At 37.9% G+C, this 22,083-nt stretch overlaps 1 long non-coding RNA gene across 1 annotated transcript in view; it reads left to right on the top strand.

Moving 5' to 3' along the window:
- Positions 1 to 1,544, top strand: part of LOC133049968 (uncharacterized) — a 66,785-nt gene extending 65,241 nt beyond the window's left edge. Inside the window, exon 3 of the long non-coding RNA XR_009691504.1 lies at positions 1,461 to 1,544. This is a non-coding gene — a long non-coding RNA (uncharacterized LOC133049968). The remainder of the gene's footprint in view (positions 1 to 1,460) is intronic.
- Positions 1,545 to 22,083: the final 20,539 nt, after the last annotated feature.

The raw sequence follows: 22,083 nt of genomic DNA, 5'->3' as shown, positions 1-22,083 counted from the left end.
GAGAAATATAAACTTGAACATAAAAGACTCCATTTAAATTGAATTTCTTTGTCATGAAACAAAAAAAACAAGAAGGAGGTGACTAATATGTCTACTAGTGTGTCAGAAGTGCATCTCAGAAGCTACTTACTTGCATGCTGCCTTCAAGAGTTATAATGATCATCAGAATGGGGGAAATGTGCTAGTGAGTAACTATGGGAAATGAAAGGTGTGGGTGACATTCACCACAGGTATGCACTTGACCACTTATTTTCCTGGATGGATTAATGAAAGGATGTAGAACCTGGGTTTTCTAAAACCAGTAAGTTCCTCCTAACCCATCAGTGTAGGGTAATGAAAAGCAACTGCACTGTATCTTCTTAACCACTTTTATTTTTGGTTGTAGTTATGTAAAAATCTTTGCTCTTACAAAAATAAAGATTTGGCCAAGTCATGAGATCAACTCAGGATTTCATTGGAACCCAGATTTTGGATAACCACATTTTTTCAAAATGTCCAGTAGACTGAATTGCTTCTCTGGCTTCTAACACCAACCACTAATTCCAAGAACACTGGAGTAGAAGCAGGCAGTCACCAAAACACAACAGGAATTATTCCTACATCCTGATTTTAAAGACATATCTTAAAAAAATCAGGTTTCTTGCTATAGAAATCTCCACAAACCTTTTTCAAATACCTATGAGTAATCTTTGAGCCAGCTCAACACACTAGTCCATTCCATTCACACAAGGAGATTCTCAGCTCTAAGTTCTCTCGCTTGGAATGGATGAAATGATCAAATAAGTATGGTCTGAATTTTGCCTTTTAGAAAACCTTTCCAAGGGATGAAATTGAGCTTTTGGAATAATGTGAAACAGTGAAATATAGAATTTTTGTTAACCTCACTAGAAAGCTGATTAAGGGTATATGTTTCTGTATTGACTGACAGAAATTTATTTTTTTCTTTAAGTTCAGTTCAGTCACTCAGTCATGTCTGACTCTTTGCAACTCCATTAACTGCAGTATGCCAGACTTCCCTGTCTATCACTAACTCGTGGAGCTTGCTCAAACTCATGCCCATTGGGTTGGCAATGCCATCCAACCATCCCGGATAGCTCAGTTGGTGAAGAACCTGCCTGCAATGCAGGAGACCCTGGTTTGATTCCTGGGCCAGGAAGATCCTCTGGAGAAGGGATAGGCTACCCACACAGTATTTATGGGCTTCCCTTGTGGTTCATCTGGTAAAGAATCTGCCTGCAATGCGGGAGACCTGGGTTCTATCTCTGGATTGGGAAGATCCGCTGGAGCAGGAAACAGCTACCCATTCCAGTATTCTGGCCTGGAGAATTCCATGGAGTGTATAGTCCACAGGACTCGCAAAGAGTCAGACATGACTGAGCGACTTTCACAAACACAAACTAGCAGTCTAACCATCTTATCCTCTGTCGTCCCCTTCTCCTCCTGCTTTCTATCTTTCCCAGCATCAGGATCTTTCCCAATGAGCCAGTTCTTCCCATCACATGGCCAAAGTATTAGAGCTTCAGCTTCAGCATCAGTCCTTGCAGTGAGTATTTACATATAATACAATACAAGCTATTATAATGTGAAATAACTGTCCTTTTGTCAGCTTTGAAAATTTTGGAGCCATTGTTATAACAACCCCACATATTATTTGGAGGGTGGCCTTGAGCTAGGAGCTAGAAAGCCTGAGTTATGGTCATGAATCTGGCATGCACTCCTTATATTACCTTTGCCATCACCTCTTCTGGAAGAGATCATTAGTTCTAATTAAATATCCATGCGCTCACCAACATTTTCTGGCATCCCCTGTGGTGAGGTTTGAGTCATGTGACAAAAGCCAGACATTAATCCCAGGGATGATTGTCACCTCCAATCTGAGGGAGTTAAGTTAACCTGGATAAGTTTTCAACGATCTGTCTGCAGAGCAGTAAAAAAAAGGATTCCAAATGGGACAGCTGCAAGATGGAAGCAAAGAGATCTCTGAGTTGTAAAAGCAGAAAAAAGCCACGTGCTCATTATGACATGAGCAAGGAGTAAATCTTTGTTGTGTCAAGCCACTCCAAACTGGGAGTTATTTATTACCATAGCACAGCTTCCCCTCTGCTGATTAGCATCTCTCTGGGAGTCATTGAAAACTGAAGGGTTTGGAGATTTCTAGACTCAGTCTGTCCCAGATTGAATTCCTGAGATTCTTTTGGGACATATGGCCCTCATTTTACAAGAGAAGGAATGGAGAAGTTTGGAGAGAATTGACTAAGGTCACAAAGTAAGTTTGGGGCTGTACTGAAAAATGTATTTCTCTGAAATCCTGTGGATTCATATTTCCCAGCTACCCGTAGCTTAACTATGGGACCATTCAAATCGGTCATTAATAAAATGTAAAATTGACTTTTCCTGTCTAGAAGGTTTTGTTCACTTAAACATGATGTAATTCTTGATGCGATGAATGATAGTGCATTCAAAAATCCTGACTTTCAACCCAGGGATTTCTCTATCAGACTCTATTGTCTGGTAGTATATATATAATATATACATATTATGCAAAAATGGACACTGCATATATATATATACATGGACATTATATATATATATATAATGTCCATTTTTATTGTAGTTGTTGAGTTGCTAAGTTGTGTCCAACTCTATGATTCCATGGACTGCTGCATGCCAGGCTTCCTGGTCCTTCACCATCTCCCGGAGTTTGCTCAAACTCATGTCCATTGAGTTGCTAATCCCATCCAATCACCTCATCTTCTGTCGCCCCCTTCTCCTCCTGACTTCAATCTTTCCCAGCATCAGGGTCTTTTACAATGGGTGGGCTCTTCGCATGAGGTGCTAAAGAACTGGAGCCTCAGCTTCTGCATTAGTCCTTCCAATGAATATTCAGGGTTGATTTCCTTTAGGATTAACTGGTTTGATCTTTTTGCTGTCCAAGGGATTTTCAAGAGTCTTCTCCAGCACTACAATTTGAAAGCACCAGTTCCTCGGCAAGTCCATATTTTTTGGGCAAAAAACCAAATCCTATCTCCCTTCTTAGTTCTAAGACAGTTGCAAGAACCCTATGATAGAATCCAGGCTGTTTTCACACTAATTAGTATTTAGAAACATTGCTTTTGTGACAAGTGGTAGTTGCTTATCTTTGGTAGCCAGCGTGAACTAGTCAAAATGGTTACGCATCAGAATGAAAATTAAGTAACTGTCTACAATGTACTTAAAACAGAGCCTAGCACAGAATTAACAACAAATAGATGTTTGTTAAGTAAAACAAGTAAATACAGTGATAATGATGGATCATGGGCTCTGAGAGTTAGAATCTAGTTGGCTTCCCATCTAATCTTCCTCTTGTAGTGCCCCAGATTTGTGATATCTAGTTTCTATTTGATCATTTTTGTGGTGGTAGGAGGTATAGATGTGTATTATGTGGTACTATCTTTTTATTCAGGACCCATTATCATCCCAATTATAGGTGAAAAAACAGGCTTGGAGGGGTTAAGAGGTTTATCCAAGATGGTAGTGGTGGTTTTTCAGTCACTAAGTCGATGTCTGACAATTTGCCACCCTGCGGACTGCAGCATGCCAGGCTTTCCTGTCCCTCACTATCTCCTGGAGTTTGCCCAAGTTCATGTCCATTGAATCGATGATACTCTCCAACCATCTCATGCTCTGCCACTCTCTTCTTCTTTTGCCTTCAACCTTGCCCAGTGTCAGGGTCTTTTCCAGTGAGTTGGTTCTTCTCATAAGGTGGCCAAAGTATTGCAGCTTCAGCTTACCCAAGGTTACACAGCAAGCAAGGCTCCACCTAGGCAGTCCACAGTCTTGCCAATACTACTCTTTCTATTAGTAGTAGTGGGCTTCCCTGGTGGCTCAGTTGGTAAAGAATCTGCCTGCAATGCAGGAGACCCAGGTTCAGTCCCTTGGTTGGGAAGATCCCCTGGAGAAGGAAATGGCAACACACTCCAGCATTCTTGCCTGGGAGGATCCCATGGATGGAGAAGCCTGACAAACAACAGTCCATGGCGTCGCAGAGTCGGACACGACTGAGTGACTAAACCACCACCACCATTAGTAGTGGCAGGTATAGCAGTGTTGAATGTGGTAGCCTACAAGTTCTGACATCCATTTCCCACAGGGTAGGAATGACTTGAGCCAAGACTGTAGGCTAAGGTTATTTCACTCCAACAGAGCAGCATTTTTTTAAATTCAAACTACTAATTCAATTATTTAATAATCTGTGCAAGAATGTTGTCAGGGAGTCACATGTGTCTTTTCTTTGGCCTTTTTGAAGTATTTTTTCCAATGATTACGGTGTGTACTTCTGTAGGCATATCAAAGGAAAGTACTACAGCATACTGAATGTTTGTTTGTTGATAACTACGAAAGGAAGGCAAATAAAATTGAGTTCTCTTTTAGTCTAATTAGGACTTCAGTAGGTATTCAAGTGTTTAAAAGCTTCCATCATTACTATATCTTGCGTCTGGGAGATTTTGGTTTTCTCTACTAGGAGAGCACCATATAAATTTTATCACTGTATAGATTGTAATTTGCTCAAACAATTGTCACTTATGTTCTCACCATTAATTAAAAATGTTCCCATTCTGCTTCTCTGTTTCAGAGTTGAATTTTAATTCCAATCCTTCCTTCTACATTTCTTCTATAAAACCTAATTTTTGGTTTGTTTTTGTGATGCTGATTCAGGTTTTACCTTGTCACCATTGTGATCTACGCACAAACCTATCAAGTGTCTCAGAGATAGTCATTAGACTGTATATTTGCCTTATGTTAAAAACTGAAGCTTATGTTTTTTGAATAACTGTATTCTATGCATTGCTGTTCTTGGCAATTGAGGCCATGCCACTCTCACCTTTCATTTTAAGAAACCACATCATTTTTTCCTGGGACCAAATGATATCTTCTCATAGGTATATTTTTCTAACCCTAATATGATTATAATTTCCTCCCAATTTTTTGCAATTCTTTATCTTCTTAGGGATATACTACGGAATAATTATGTGGAAAAATGGAAAGCATATTGGCTTTGGGTCTGGAATATAGCTTTACTATTTTGTTTTCATGTGATACTGAACATATTTAATTTCCCTGAACTGCATTTTCCTTTTGCATAAAAGGAGCATAATATCCAATATAGGATAGAGATCAAAAGCACAAACTCTGAATCCGTGTTGCCTAGTTTGAAGCTTGGCTCTGCCATTTTCTGTGTTACCTTTGGTGAATTAGTTAACTCTTGGTGGCTCAGTTTCCACAATGGAAAATGAGGAAATAATATCAAACTCATACGGTGATTGTGAGGAAGACTCACACACACACACACACACACACACACACACACACACACACTTGCTCTGACTTTCAGATTATGATGGAGATTCATAATGAAGCTTAATATACTGGCACTCTGTAAGTGGTGGCAGAGATGAATATTTGTGTGTGTGTATGATGATGCTTTACGTGTAGTTCAGGGAGCTGTACACTCTTTTTGAAAAAGGTCAATGAATAATATTTGAGGCTTTGTGCCACATTTACTCAACCCTGTGCCATCATATAGCAACAGTAACTGTAAAGAACATGTAAATAAATGGCCATAGCTTTGTCCCGATAAAATTTCATTTACTAAAAACAGGCTTCAGGCTATGTTTGTAAATCACAATTTACTAACCTCTGATTCAGCTGATATCTAACATGCAAATTTGATGACATCAAGCAATTATGCCTTTTCTTCCCAAGTTACAGATAGTCTCTATCATTTGGTTTCTCTGCTGTAATTTCTCTGCTGGAGTCTGACAAGTTTCTATTTTCAGTGGTTTGACAAACAAACATTCCTAGCTGTGTGCTAAAGTCAGTCTTACACTGTTAATTTAGACATAATGAATAGAATTAGCAACAATATTTTAGAATCATACCTGCTCCTAATAAAAAGAGTTTCTATAGTTTATCATGATCTCTGTTGAGTATTTAATCTTACAACTGCTTTTTCAGGAAAAATATTTAAATCCTGCTCCTTTTCTCCAGGGTCTTGGGGTCCTTCACAATGTTCTGTCATATCAGTGCATAGTTCATGTACTACAGACAATGGTCAGTGTTACGGGTCTTGATTTATTCTTCTTATTGGAATCTTCATATTGACATTAATTTATTGCAGCCAAAATATTGCCTTTGACTTAGATCTATGTCATAGTTTCTAGGTATAATTCACTACCTGTATGCTAAATCACTTCAGTTTATTTCTTTGTGACCCTATGGACTACAGCCTTCCAGGCGTCTCTGTTCATGGGATTCTCCAGGCAGGAATACTGCAGAGGTTGCCATGCCCCGCTCCAGGGATTCTTCCTGACCCAGGAGTCAAACCTGTGTCTCCTGCATTACAGGCAGATTCTTTACCGCTGAGCCACCGGGGAAGCCCATAAATCATTATCTTCTTCAATATACAGTATGTGGAATTTCAGTTGGTAAAACTGAAGACACATTTGCTCCCAAAAACATCTTAAGATTGGCATGCATTGTTGTGGTGCACATGTTAATGTGCCTCTGAATACAAGGCGCATGATTGATTAAGAGGTTGAACTTCTGTGTCTTGAAATCCATCACTGCTTCTGTATCAGGCTTCCCATAGGCTGCTTGTCACCAGCGACTGAGTACAGAAGGGAGGCCATTTTCTGGGAGATCTGTAGCTCATCTATTGAACAACTTTGGCTCAAGTATTCCCCAGTAGAGTTTGCCAAACTCTTGGAACTCACTCTATTGTGTAATACACTAAGAAGTACTTTCCTTCTGTCTTTGCCTTATCTAGAGCCAGACCTATATCATATATGTTGGCTCTACACACCTCTGCAGTCTTCCTCATAGACATTGCCTCTAATAAATCACTTTATCATATATCTTCTAGTCTTTCAGTCCTGTCAGACTCTGTGGGACCCCATGGACAGTAGCTCGCCAGGCTCCTCTGCCAGTGGAATTCTCCAGGCAAGAATACTTGAGTGGGTTGCCAGTTCCTTCTCCAAGGGATCTTCCCAACCCAGAAATTAAACCTGAGCCTCCCACATTGCAGGTAGACTCTTTACCATCTAAGCCACCAGAGAAGCTGGCTGGTTTTGACCTGGGGTCTGCTTCTAGGTAATCTATCAAATGGCAGACCTAAAATTAGAAGTATTATTTTGCTATCAATTTTTGGAGATAAGCAAATATTTTAAAAATAGATGGATAGCATTGTTAAAGAATCCAGAATGTATATAAGCATGGAAACGTTGTGGGGGAAGCAAAGTAGAGTAAGAAGCATATTTTCAAGGAAAAGTGAGGATTTCATTAAGATTTTGGTTGTAAAATGATTCATACAAGACATGGATTAACTTGTGCTTTGTAAACACTTGTAAGAATGGAAGGACCTCATCTTTCCTCATGGAAATTGATCAAAATCAACTGCTTAAAAAGTATTAATAAGCAGTTGTGGTAATTCTACTATTCACTAGGCACTTTAGACACTGTGCAATTGATTGGTAATATCCTAATGGCATCCCTTTCCAGTTCACCATTTGTAACTTGAGAAATAGCAGCCTTTTATTGTATTTTCCAAATCACTCTGTCATTTTTTTCTTAGGAAATCTATTTATTTTGACAGGTCTCCTAGATAAGAAAATTCTGATGACCATTACCCAACAGCTTTATATTTGAAGGGGGAATCTTCTTTCAATTCAGTTCAGTTGCTCAGTTGTATCTGACTCTTTGCAACCCCATGGACTGCAGCACTCCAGGCTTCCCTGTCCATCACCAACTCCTGGAGTTTACTCAAATTTACGTCCACTGAGTTGGTGATGCCATCCAACCATCTCATCCTCTGTCGTCCCCTTCTCTTCTCACTTTCCATCTTTCCCAGCTTCAGGGCCTTTTCCAGTGAGCCAGTTCTTCACCTCAAGGGGCCAAAGTATTGGAGTTTCAGTTTCAGCATCAGTCCTTTCCAGTGAATATTCAGGACTGGTTTCCTTTAGGATGAACTGGTTGGATCTCCTTGCAGTCCAAGGGACTCTCAGGACTCCTCCAACACCACAGTTCAAATGCATCAATTCTTCTGTGCTCAGTTTTCTTTATAATCCAACTCTCACTTCCATACCTGACCACTGAAAAAACCATAGCCTTGACTAGATGGACCTTTGTTGACAAAGTAATGTTTCTGCTTTTTAATATGCTGTCTAGGTTGGTCATAAGTTTTCTTCCAAGGAGCATGCATCTTGAAAACTTAATCGATACAGCAACATATAAAATAATTTATGCTTAAATAAGTGAAAATATAATATACAAAATGATATGTCCATTATGGTTACTGTGTTAACATGTATTTATGTATGTGTATACAAAATTAGAGCTTCCCTGGTAGCTCAGCTCGTAATGAATCTGTCTGCAATGCAGAAGACCCCGGTTTGATTCCTGGGTCAAGAAGATCCCCTGGAGAAGGGATAGGATACCCACTCCAGTATTCTTGGGCTTCCCTGATGGCTCAGCTGATAAAGAATCTGCCTGCACAAAACACTCTCTGATGTAAATCACAGCAGGATCCTCTACGACCCACCTCCCAGAGTAATGGAAATAAAAGCAAAAATAAACAAATGGGACCTAATTAAACTTAAAAGCTTTTTCACAATGAAAGAAACTATAATACAGGTGAAAAGACAGCCTTCAGAATGGGAAAAAATAATAGCAAATGAAGCAACTGACAAAGAATTAATCTCAGAAATATACACGCAGCTCATGTAGCTCAATACCAGAAAAATAAAAGACTCAATCAAAAAATGGGCGAAAGATCTAAACAGACATTTCTCCAAAGAGATACAGATGGCTAACAAACACATGAATAGATGCTCAACATCACTCATTATCAGAGAAATGCAAATCAAAACCACAATGTGGCACCATCTCATGTTGGTCAGAATGGATGCTCTCAAAAAGTCTACAAACAGTAAATGTTGGAAAGAGTATGGAGAAAAGGAACGCCTGTTACACTGTTGGTGGGAATGCAAACTAGTACAGCCACTATGGAGAACAGTGTGGAGATTCCTTAAAAAACTGGAAATAGAACTGCCATATGACCCAGCAATCCCACTGCTGGGCATACATACTGAGGAAACCGGAATTGAAAGAGACACGTGCACCCCAGTGTTTATCGTAGCACTGTTTATAATAGCCAGGACATGGAAGCAACCTAGATGCCCATCAGCAGACAAATGGATAAGAAAGTTGTGGTACATATACACAGTGGAATATTACTCAGCTATTAAAAAGAAGTCATTTGAATCAGTTCTAATGAGGTGGATGAAACTGGATCCCATTATACAGAGTGAAGTAAGTCAGAAAGAAAAATAGCAATACAGTATATTAACACATTTATATGGAATTTAGAAAGATGGTAAGGATGACCTTATATGTTAGACAGCAAAAGAGACACAGATGTAAAGAACAGACTTTTGGACTCTGTGGGTGAAAGTAGGGGTGGGATGATTTGAGAGAATAACATTGAAACATGTATATTACCATATGTGAAGTAGGTCACCAGTCCAAGCTCGAGGCACGGAACTCAAAGCTGGTGCACTGGGATGGCCCTGAGGGTCGGGATGGCGGGGGGAAGGGAGAGGGGTTCAGGATGGGGACACGTGTACACCCATGGCTGATTCATGTCAATGTATGGCAAAAACCACCACCATATTATAAAGTAATTAGCCTCCAATTAAAATTAAAAAAAAAAAGAATTTGTCTGCAATGCAGGAGACCTGGGTTCAATCCCTGGGTTGGGAAGATCCCCTGGAGGAGGGCATGGCAACCCACTCCAGATTCCTTGCCTGGAGAATCCCCATGGTTAGAGGAGCCTGGTGGGCTACAGTCCATGGTGTTGCAGAGTCAGACATGACTGAACGAGTAAGCACAGAACAGACAAAATTAGAAGTTCATAATAATAATACATATTTGTGTTATATGGTGGGACTAAGTGATTTATTCTGAGTTTTTGAAAATTTGCCTTGTATTGACCATTGTGCTTTAAATGTTAAACATTACAATCTAATAGAAACTTAAATATTGGGTGGCCATGTGTTAAAATTATGCATAGTAAGACATATACATAAGAATTTACAATTCTTTTGAAGGTAGCCAATAAAATACTTGACTTTTGTTGATTGGTAATTAGGTAATTAGGAAACAGTAATTGCTATATATATTTTACTTGAGTATCATTCCTTCTGAAGTAAAATAGTAACTTTTCTTCTTATTTTGGAAAGCTCTGGGGTGTCAGTAATTTTAATTATTCTGTAACAAATTTTATTGAAAATTTAAATTTTAAATATACCCAATTTCAATCTAATCATTCCTCATTCTCACATTTACCCTTGGGACAAGGTCCCCAATTTGAGTTTTGCTCTAAAAAAGGTTAATAGACTTGAATTATAGATGGAATACAATTTTTCTTGGCTAATATTTTAGTGTAAAAATAACCAAATGACATATTTCATGGTGTTTCACACTTCACAAAACACTTTGATTACATTATCTCATTTTATTCTCCTAAGATTTTTGGAATGCGTGGTAGAGTTATTTCCATTTTACCTGATGAGTACACACAGTTAAGGTACAGTGAAATCAGGCTTCAGTCTTGATCTGACTCCAGGTAAATCGAAATCAGTGGCAATCGAAATGTAAATGGCACATTCACATAAGAATATATACTAGCAATAGACAAACTAGGGAGAGTGAAATTTAACTCAGAGCTATAATCATTTATTTGATTTATTTCAGGACCTTGTACTAATTAAATGATTCTCAATTTTTTATATTGATGTTTGAAAAGTTTAAAGAATGCTACACAGTAGTAAAAGTGCAAAAATAAAAAATTTAGACATAACCCACAGGTCCAAAGCAAACATGATCAGTTTTATGTGTTTACTTGTTTTTTATTTTTTCCTATAAGTAGTGATGATTGTGTGAAAGGCATAATACTTTTCATGATAGAACCTCACATGCTTAGGAGGAGTAGGAGTAGAAGGAGGTGCATAGACCACAAAATGCAAAGGATCAAAGCCTTTTGTCTTTGTGGGCGAGATATTTTCAGAGAATCTTCTGTCTAGACTTCAAATCTAGCATAACCCTTCCTGTTTCCGAGCAGAGAAAAAACCCTGTTACAGAGAGCACAGAGAAAACATCAGTTCCTGGATACCAGTAGCCTTGAGGAGAGTAAATCTTCTTTGGCTCAAGCATTTCACAGACTTGTGAACCAGAAAATTAGGAACAGGCAGTCACTAAAGCTAAAGAAATCCAGTTGAAAATTCTGTATTTGAGCAGTTGCGGACTGAACGAGTATATTCACAGTAAACATATGATTGTGTACTCTGCTTTTTTATTTACATTGTACCATTTATTGCTTATGAAAATCATACCCATCAAGCAATCTGGAAAAGATGCCATACTATGTTAGCTTAGCTCTTAAAACATGGTCTTTTCGATTTCAAGACATTTAACTTTTAAACGCCCTTGAAATTTATTTAGGTGAAGATTGTGAGTAATGAGATGCAACAGGGTATTAACATTTTAATAAATAATCTCATGATTTATTAAAGAATCATTTATATTTCCTTGTCAATCATCTTTCTTAAATATTGCATTCCTATAAATGCCTAGAATCAAACTATTTTAGTCCAATAAACTATGTATGGTTCTAATCCTGTGCTAGGGCCACTCTTTTGAAAAGAAATCCTACATGAACCCATTGGCTATAGCATTACCTGCCTCTGTCCTTTTGACATTTCCTCACATTGGTATAGAAACAATGTCTGTCCTCCTATGTAAGACCACCCCTACGGGCACCTTGCTCTGTATCTATTCATCTCTGGAATTAAAGGACTGTGCTTCCCAACCTCATATCTCTGCTTCGAACTTAATTTTCCCCTCCCTGCTGGATCATTCCCAATGGCATAGGAATATTTTGTACTTTATCCAATCTTACAAAAATAAATAACTCCCTTGACCCCACATGGCCAACTACCCAAGCCATTTCTCTGATCTCCTTTGAGATAAGACTAATCAAGAGTCCTTCAAACTCTCTGCCTCTAATTCCTGTCTTCTGTTCTCCTGTATATCCATTCCAAGCTGGATTTTCTCCACAACATTCTAATGAAATAGCTCTGGTCAGAGTCACCAGCGACCTACACATCGCTGAACACAGCAGTTAGTCCTTGATTCTCATCTTACTCCAGCAGCATTTATTAGAATAAGACACTTCGTCACTCTTGAGGCTTTCTTGGCTCAACTTCTGGGAATAAACTACCACTTGCTTTTCTTCCATAGCCCTGGTCCCTCTTTTTTTCTTTTCTTTGCTGGCCCTTCCCTGTTTCTATTTCCTAAGCCACTACTTCAAAATTTTAAATATCTCTCACAATTTTTTGAACTTGGACTTTGGGTTAGGGTGACTCTTGCAGTCCATTGGAATTGACAGAGGTCATTTGATGCCATTCATCTGGTGGCTGATTTGGTTTGAAAGTTTTCAAAGTGATTTCACTCATGTGCTTGTTGCCTTGGTGAGTATTTCTGGAAGTCAGAGTTCAACAGAGTTCCTCTACCTATCGACTTATTCCAATAGTCTCTCTGCTAGAGTGATTGGACTTTATTCTTGGAAGCTCTGACTCCAAGAGACCAAAGCAAAAGCTGTCAGCCTTTTTCAGTCCAGGCCTGGAATTGGCATTGTGTCATCTCTGCTATGTACGTTATTGGCCACTGCAGGCACAGATTTAAAAGCAAAGGAAATGGAGGCTGCAGTCACTGGGAGGAATATCAAATATTTTCTGTCATCTTTAACTTTTCACATTCCTCAAACCCTTGCCTGATAAAATGCTGGAGTATCTTAGAGGTCAGTCCTTAGAAATTTTTTCTTCAGTATGTCTATTTTTTTATGAACTCATCCAGTCTCTTGGCTTTAAATATCATCTGATACCCTATGATTCCCAAATAATGCATTTCCATATTAGAGTCCAGAAGTCAAGACTCTTTGATATCCAACTTATATCCATTACAGTTTTTCAACCTCTGTACCTAGATCTCTAATGAATATCTCAAACTTGCCATGTTCAAAATAAAACTACTTATTCTTACCCTGAGATCTATCCTCCTCTCTTCCTTCTGCTTCTTCAGTCCAAAATACGTGGGGTCATTCTTGACAGTTCATGTTCTTTCACATTTAATTTCTAATTCAACAGAAAATTATTTTGGGACAATGATCAACATATATTCAGATTCTGGCTACTTTATACAACTTTCACCACCACCGTGCTACACATGGATATCACCAGATAGTCAATACCGAAATCAGACTGATGATATTCGTTGAAGTCAAAGATGGAGAAGCTCTATACAGTCAGCAAAAAGACCAGGAGCTGACTGTGGCTCAGATCATGAACTCCTTATTGCCAAATTCAGACTTAAATTGAAGAAAGTAGGGAAAACCACTAAACCATTCAGTTATGACCTAAATCAAATCCCTTATGATTATACAGTGGAAGTGAAAAAAAAAATTCAAGGGATTAGATCTGACAGAGTACCTGAAGAACTATGGATGGAGTTTCATGACATTGTACAGGAGGCAGTGATCAAGACCATCCCCAAGAAAAAGAAATGCAAAAAGACTAAATGTTTGTCTAAGGAGGCCTTACAAATAGCTGAGATAGAAGCAAAAGGCAAAGGAGAAAAGGAAAGATATTCCCATTTGAATGCAGAGTTCCAAAGAATAGCAAGGAGAGATAAGAAAACCTTCCTCAGTGATCATCAACACAAAGAAATAAAGGAAAATAATAGAATGGGAAAGACTAGAGACTTCTTCAAGAAAATTAGATATATCAAGGGGAATTTTTCATGGAAAGATGGGCACAATAAAGGACAGAAATGGTATGAATCTAACAGAAGCAGAAGGTGTTAAGAAGAGGTGGCAAGAACACACAGAAGAACTGTACAAAAAAGATCGTCATGACCCAGATAACCACGATGTTGTGTTCTCTCACCTAGAGCCAGACATCCTGGAATGCAAAGTCAAGTGGGCCTTAGGAAACATCACTATGAACAAAGCTAGTGGACGTGATGGAATTCCAGTTGAGTTATTTCAAATCCTCAAAGATAATGCTGTGAAAGGGCTGCATGCAATATGCCAGCAAATTTGGAAAACTCAGCAGTGGCCACAGGACAGGAAAAGGTCAATTTTCATTCCAATTCCAAAGAAAGGCAATGCCAAAGAATGCAGAAACTACTGCACAATTGCACTCATCTCACGCGCTAGCAAAGTAATGCTCAAAATTCTCCAAGCCAGGCTTCAACAATATGTGAACCACGAACTTCCAAATGTTCAAGCTGGATTTAGAAAAGGCAGAGGAACCAGAGATCAAATTGCCAAGATCTGCTGGATCATCAAAAAGGCAAGAGAATTCCAGAAAAACATCTATTTCTGCTTTATTGACTATGCGAAAGCCTTTGATTGTGTGGATCACAGCAACCTATGGAAAATTCTTCAAGAAATGGGAATACCAGATCACCTGACCTGCCTCGAGAAATCTGTATGCAGGTCAAGAAGCAAGAGTTAGAACTGGACGTGGAACAACAAACTGGTACCAAATTGGGAAAGGAATATGTCAAGGCTGTATATTGTCACCCTGCTTATTTAACTTATATGCAGAGTACATCATGCAAAGTACATCATGCAAAATGTTGGGCTGGATGAAGCACAAACTGGAATCAAGATTGCTGGGAGAAATATCAATAACTTCAGATATGCAGATGACACCTTACTTATGGCAGAAAGCAAAGAAGAACTAAACAGCCTGTTGATGAAAGTGAAAGAGGAGAGTGAAAATGTTGGTTTAAAACTAAACATTCAGAAAACTAAGATCATGGTACTGGGTCCCATCCTTTCATGGTAAAAGAATGGAAAAGATGGGGGAAAGAATGGAAACAGTGAGAGACTTTATTTTGGGGGCTCTGAAATCACTGTAGATGGCAACTGCAGCCATGGAATTAAAAGACACTTGCTCCATGGAAGAAAAGTTATAACAAACCTAGACAGCATATTAAAAAGCAGGACATTATCTTGCCAACAAAAATCTGTCTAGTCAAAGCTATGGTTTTTCCAGTCATCATGTATGGATGTGGGAGTTGGGCTATAAAGAAAGCTGAGCACCAAAGTATTGATTCTTTTGAACTGTGGTGTTGGAGAAGAGTCTTGAGACTCCCTTGGACTGCAAGGAGATCCAACCAGTCCATCCTAAAGGAAATCAGTGCTGAATATTCATTGGAAGGACTGATGCTGAAGCTGAAACTCCAATACTTTGGCAACCTGATGTGAAGAACTAACTCATTTGAAAAGACCATGATGCTGGGAAAGATTGAAGGTGGGAGTAGAAGGGGACAACATAGGATGAGATGGTTTGATGGCATCACGAACTCGATGGACATGAGTTTGAGTAAGCTCCGGGTATTGATGACAGACAGCGAAGCTTGGTGTGCTGCAGTCCATGGGATCGAAAAGAGTCAGACACGACTGAGCAACTGAACTGACTGGCTAAGTGCATGGCTATTATCTCTTACCTATCATTTTGTAATAGCCTATTAGCTGGTCTGTTTTCTTTTTCCTTTATCTTTTAGAAAATAAAATCTATTTGCAAATAGTTTTGGAATGATGCTTTACAAATGAAATTTGCTTATTCTGTTCTGTTCAAATATTCCCATCTCAGGATAAAAGTCAAATGTGCAGAGAGTCTTTTGAGATTCCATATGTCCTGCCCTGAACCATATTCCTGACCTCATCTCATCATTCAGCTCTCACTGACTACTTGAAACTATACAAGGATCCCTTGCTTTTACTCAAACAGGCCAAGTAAATTCCCACTTCAGTACCTGGAAGGTTCTCCTTTATTTTATTCAGGTCTCTGCTCTACCATCAATGTATCTGTGAGGCCATCCCTGACCTTCCTATGGAGAAACGCAGTAGCGAAACCCCCCACTCTGAGACTTCCTAACTTCAAGAATTTCTCACCATTTTATATTTCTCCATTGTTCTTATCTTCATCTGTTTCCTTGCTTACTTTTTATGATCCCTCCCTATCAGAATTTGAGCTTCATGGAGAGAGATTCTTGTTAAGATTAAGGCTCAGTTTAGAGTTGGCTAAAAGGAAGAATCAACATTATCTATGTTTTAACATGTACTTTCTCAGTCATTTATTTTGTAGAATATACTATGATATTTTATTCTAGTTCATAAATATTGGTTACATTTAGAATTTTTTTTTTCAAAGCTTCTAAGATTTGATTAGGATTTATCAGGAGGTGTTCCAGCACATTACGTGAAAGTGAGTCTCTGAGTTGTGTCCGACTCTTTGCAACCCATGGACTATACAGCAGATGGAATTTTCCAGGCCAGAATACTGAAGTGGGTAGCCTATCCCTTTCCCAGGGGATCTTCCCAACCCAGGAATTGAACTGGGGTCTCCTGCATTACAGGCAGATTCTTTACCGGCTGAGCTACCAGGGAAGCTAGTATCCGGTCATCATAAGACTGGTTAAGAATGCCACCCTGGCCACTTACTAGCTATGTGACCTAAGGCAAATGACCTAAACTCTCCCTAAACGTCAACTACCCTGTCTTTAAATTGGGGAAAACAGTGCTACTTACTTCCTATGGATGTTATGAACATGTGATAATATAATGAATGTAGAGCACCTATGTTTGTCTAGAACATTGTAGCACATAGTAGGCATCTGATCAGTGTGAGTTGCTTTTTTTTTAATGTTAAATATTTGAGGATAAACAAAATATTTCAACATTTATTAAGTTTTTTGCAGTGACTCAGGCATTTTTCAACTTGAAAGATGCTAAAAAGCTAAATTTAAACCAGGTTAGAATCATTTATTAATAAAATTATCCTATTTATACTGTTTTCATTCACATTTATTTCATTTCAATATACTCTAATTAGGTCCTATTTTCTTCCAAAATGGCTATAATTTTGGTGTAACATGTAGGCCATTTTACTCAACTTTTAAAATAGTTTCTTTAATGTCTTTACAATTTTTAGAACATACTTCTGTCATTAGGACATTGTAAAATTTTTCCTTTTCCCCTCAAATATTTATTATTTCCCCTCAAATATTATTCCACAAATGTATCTTTATTTGTGGAAATTGTGCAATTTATTAAAACAAGTTATTTATACTGACATATACTTTATGATTTTATTTCCTACTTAAGAGTATTTGGAATTGCAAATAAAAAAAGCCAACTGATTATTTTAGTATTGCATAGTATGTTGAGATAAAGCCAGTCTGCAATATTGGCTAGAATTTGGAGTATTTTATACTTATTTGCTGATAACTAGATAATGTTACACAATTTTTCTAAATTATTACATATAATTTGCATAGTATGAAATCTTACTTTACTTTTCAAATTATTTAAAATAAAAAATAGTCAATTGTAAATGGAATAGAAAATCACATGCCCATTTTAGAATGCATATTCAATTCTGTTACAATGAATAATAGACCCTACAATAAATATGATATGTAAAATTTTATAAGGAATATAATAAAAACATTAGCTTTTATTAGTCAGTGTAATGAGGATACCATCTGACTATATAAACAGTAAAGGTATTACGTGTCTCTAAGGTAAACGAATGTTTTAAAGAATATTTCCCTATTATTAGAACAGTTTTATATTTTCTCAACTATTGGTTTATATTTGGATGTTTTCATACTTCTTATTTACTTTCAGTCTTTGAAAGTGGAAAAATAAATCAAGATTATGGTACTCATCTCTCAGTAGAACTGCCTCTTTTCTGTCACCTTCTTTGCCTTGAAAATCTGATTTGTCAGGCTGGCAACAGTGCCAGTAGTACTCCAGACACCATGGCTGACCATCATACCCAAATGGTCAGCTTTGGTCTTTCTTGAATTCCTAGTGATACTGTGAAATCTGTTCAGATGCATATTACTTTCGTTCTTCAAGAAAATAAGTTAGTAAGTATGTGGTTATGGCTAGTAAAGTGTCTGGCTCTTAGTAGATGAACCAAGACTGTATCTACTGCCAGTTGTACAACTCTGGGAAGTTGACTGAGTATCTCGAGACCTCAATTTTCTTGTGCATAAAATGAGAATGTATTCCTGCTTCCTGGAATTGTAGTGCAGAATAAATGAGATTATAGCTCTCCTAAATCCTCCCTTGAAGAAGTATGCTCATTGCAACATTGTTTACGATAGCCGAGACATGGAAACAAGCTCAGTGTTCATTGACAGATGAGTGGATTGAGAAAACGTGATGTATAATATTATTCAACCATAGAAAAGAAGGAAATTCTGCCATTTGCATAAACATGAATGAATTTGAGGGCGTTATACTTATTGCAGTAAATCAGACAAAGACAAATACTATATGGTCTCACTTTTATCTGGTATTTAGCAAAAAAAGCTAATGGAAACAGAGTAAACGCTGCCAAGGGCATGGGTGCCAGAGAACGTGGTGAAGCTGGTCAAAGGGCACAGACTTACAGGGATAAATGAATAGGTTCTGGGGACCTGATATACAGCATGGCGGTCAGAGTCAACAGTAGTACAGTGCATACTTGAAGACCTAAGAGAGTAAATCTTAACTCGAACTTTTGAAAAATGAAAAAAAATAGTAACCTATGTGAGATGATACATGCATTAACTAGCATTATTGTTGTAATCATTTTGCAATATGTACCTGTATCGATTTATCACATTGTATGCCTTAAAGTTGCACAATGTTTTATGTCAATTATATCTCAGGAAAGCTGAAAAAAGTAGTACTCAAATTTAGATGACTGGATTTTTAAAAGTAGTAAACATTTAGTATTCAGACAGCAAAGACAAAATAATTCTAAAAAATAATGACAGGTCTATTTCTATGATATTGGACTTATTGGAAATATGTGTGCTGTGCTGTGCTTAGTCACTCAGCCATGTCCAACTCTTTGCCACCCCAAGGATTGCAGCCCACCAGGCTCCTCTGTTCATGGGATTCCCCAGACAAGAACACTGAAGTGGGCTGCCATGCCCTCCTCCAGGGGATTTTCCCAACCCAGGGATTGAACCCAAGTCTCCTGCATTGCAGGTGGATTTTTTACCATCTGAGCCACTAGGGAAGCTCTATTGGAAATATATATTTGGTTATTCATATAGTCTTAGTCGATAGTTCCTGACTCCCAGCTCCCAGAACTCTTGGAATTTCCTGAAAGATAGTAGCAGTAACAGCATCTTCTGTCATAGAATTTGGGCACTTGTCCTAGTTCCCGAAAACCCTCAGAGTCCATGGACAGAGGAGGTTGGCGGGCTACAGTCACAAAGAGTCACAAAGAGCTGACCACAACTGAATGGCTGAGGGGCTGAGGGTAGGGGCTAGTGTTCAGGGGACCCAACCATGAAAAGGGGGTTTCAGCTTTAAATCCCACCCCTGGAGTTTCTAGGGAGAAAAGGGCCACTGGAGATTGAATCCATTACCAATGGCCAAGGATTTACTCAATCAGGCTTATGAAATGAAGCCTCCATAAAAACTCAAAAGGGCAGAGTTTGAAGAGCTTCTGGCTTGGTGAATACTTGGATTTGGGGGAGTGCCTGGAGAGATCATGGAAGTTCTGTACTACTTTCCACATACTTTCCCCTACGTGTCTTTCCAACTAACTGTTGATTCATATCCTTTGTAATAAAATGCTAATCTCATGTACAAACTGGTTTCTTGAGTTCCGTGAGCAACTCTAAAAAAATTAATCAAACCCAAGGAAGGGGTTGTGGAAACCTCTACTTTATAGCCAGACTCTCAGAAGTATAGGTAGCAACTAGCCAGTAGGTCTGAAGCACAGATAACTTCCTGGGTTTGTGACTGGCATCTGAAGTGGAAGGTGGTCTTGTGGGTCTGAGCCCTGTGGGACTCAATGCTACCTCTGGGTGAACAGGGTCAGAATTGGGCTGAATTGTAGCATGCTCAGCTAGTGTCCTGAGAACTGCTTGGTGATGTTGGGGGGAAGCCCTGCCCCTGTGACATTGGATATACAGAATCTAAAAAATATTCCAATGTATTTAATTAATTTATTCAACATGGGGATAAAAGTAAGTAGAGCATACTTAATAAAATACTTGAATATTAAAATTACCCAGATTTATAAATTGCTTATTTTCCATTTAGACATATTAGAAGCATTCATGAATTAAAATATAGAAATATGATTTGCTGTAAGGTAGTCCTGATCATAATGATTTTAGGTTCCTACAATATGGAATTCATGATCAAAAGGGTATATTTTACTCCAGGTTGTAAAAGCAACGTCTTTGGGATATTTTGCTTTTATCATCTTTTTATACCTTTCAAAAGCAAACAGATTAAATCAAGACTTACTATTAATGTCTCTCAGCTTCTTTTTTAACTTTTTATTTTATATTGTCATATAGCCAATTAATGTTGTGATAGTTTCAGGTGAAGAGTGAAAGGACTCAGCCATACATGAACATGTATCCATATTCCCCCAAATTCCTCTCCTAGGCCATCCAAGCTGCTGTATAACATCAAGTTCCCTGTTAGCCTGACAACATCCAATTCCACAGTTACCCACCTGTCACTGAAAATTTCCCACACTGTTTATACTTATGGACCTTTCCTTTGGGGTTTTGTATTCTGGAGTCTTTTCTATTTAAGAAAAGCATCCATCATTCCATCTGTTTCCTGGGGACATCTTAGCTCTTTACCAGAGATACATATTTTCAAACGAGAATTTTGTTGGAAGATATTTCAGATCTTTGACAGACCAGGAGATACAAAATACATATGAAAACTCAAGGCTTTGAAAAATGTTACTGTTTTTCTGTGGTAATAAGAAATAGTACTACCTAAATAAGAATGAATTGTCAACTCTCAAATCATAATCAGAGTTTATGGATTAGTTCAATTGGATTATTCTCTAAGAAAAACAATATATGCTCACTTCTGAAGTTGAATGTGGTGTTCCATTGGTTTTTTTGGGAATTCATTTTATTTATTCATAATTTTGGTATTGGTACCTGGATTTTTCTTATCTTGCCTTACAATTTTTCTTGTTAAATATTTTAATCTTGACATTAAACATTCAAAGAACCATACAATTTATTTTTAGTTAAAATTACAACTATTTTTATTCCATTGTATTTACTAGACAAATATATTTTATAAAGAAATTTCAGGTTTCAAATTAGAAAATAATCATATGTCACTTCAAATACACAGTTAAGTGGATATAATAAGTCACTTGAAGGATTCATGGTTAAACTTAATACCAATAGCACACATTATAGAAGAGGTTAAGCAGAAATGTTGCAGAAGAAATAGTCTTTCTGTTTAAAAAAAAAAAAAAAAGCTGTTATAATTGCTTAATCCAAATAGGGAAGAAGGCCTAAATTTGAATTCAAGGCATATTGCTGTAATACGTTATTAGCCTAATCCTTCATTTTCTTGTCAATTAAAGACTTATCTTTATTCACTGATTCACTTATCAGTAATTCGCTGGGTATTTTAAAGCTGGTTGTTAAAAATCCCTTTGTTTATGGCAATAAGGCACCATTCATTTTGTGAACTTTATAAAACCAACCTCTGCCAATTTTGCTCTTTGAGAATGTCTCTAAAGTTGTGTTCCCACAGTAATTACTTATTCCAGAGATGTTCATTAAAGAATGAAGTAAGAGGCAAGTGTTTGAAACAATTGTATCCCACCAAAGCCAGCTTTACTAAGCACCTCCCCAGCATCTACAGTGCTGACGGTCATTTTTAAAATGGTCCTTGAGAAATATCATGCAGAATTTATACTTTGAGGGCTATTCCCTAGAGTGATACTAAATATATAGGATATTATTTTTACATTTTACATATTTAAATGAGAAATTCAGTGAAGGGTTGGGGGAAAGCTGGAATGCTTTTTGAGTAAAAGACTGTCCATCATATACCTGCTGTGAATAGTTCTGGTCATTCTAGTGTCTCTGCTGTCTGTTCCCTACTCACCCACAGCCTCAGGGATGTGAAAG

The sequence above is a fragment of the Dama dama genome, chromosome 31, assembly GCF_033118175.1.
Source record: "Dama dama isolate Ldn47 chromosome 31, ASM3311817v1, whole genome shotgun sequence".
Classification (NCBI taxonomy): domain Eukaryota; kingdom Metazoa; phylum Chordata; class Mammalia; order Artiodactyla; family Cervidae; genus Dama; species Dama dama.
The sequence above is the reverse complement of the archived record's forward strand: the minus strand, read 5'-3'. Positions and strand labels throughout refer to the sequence as shown.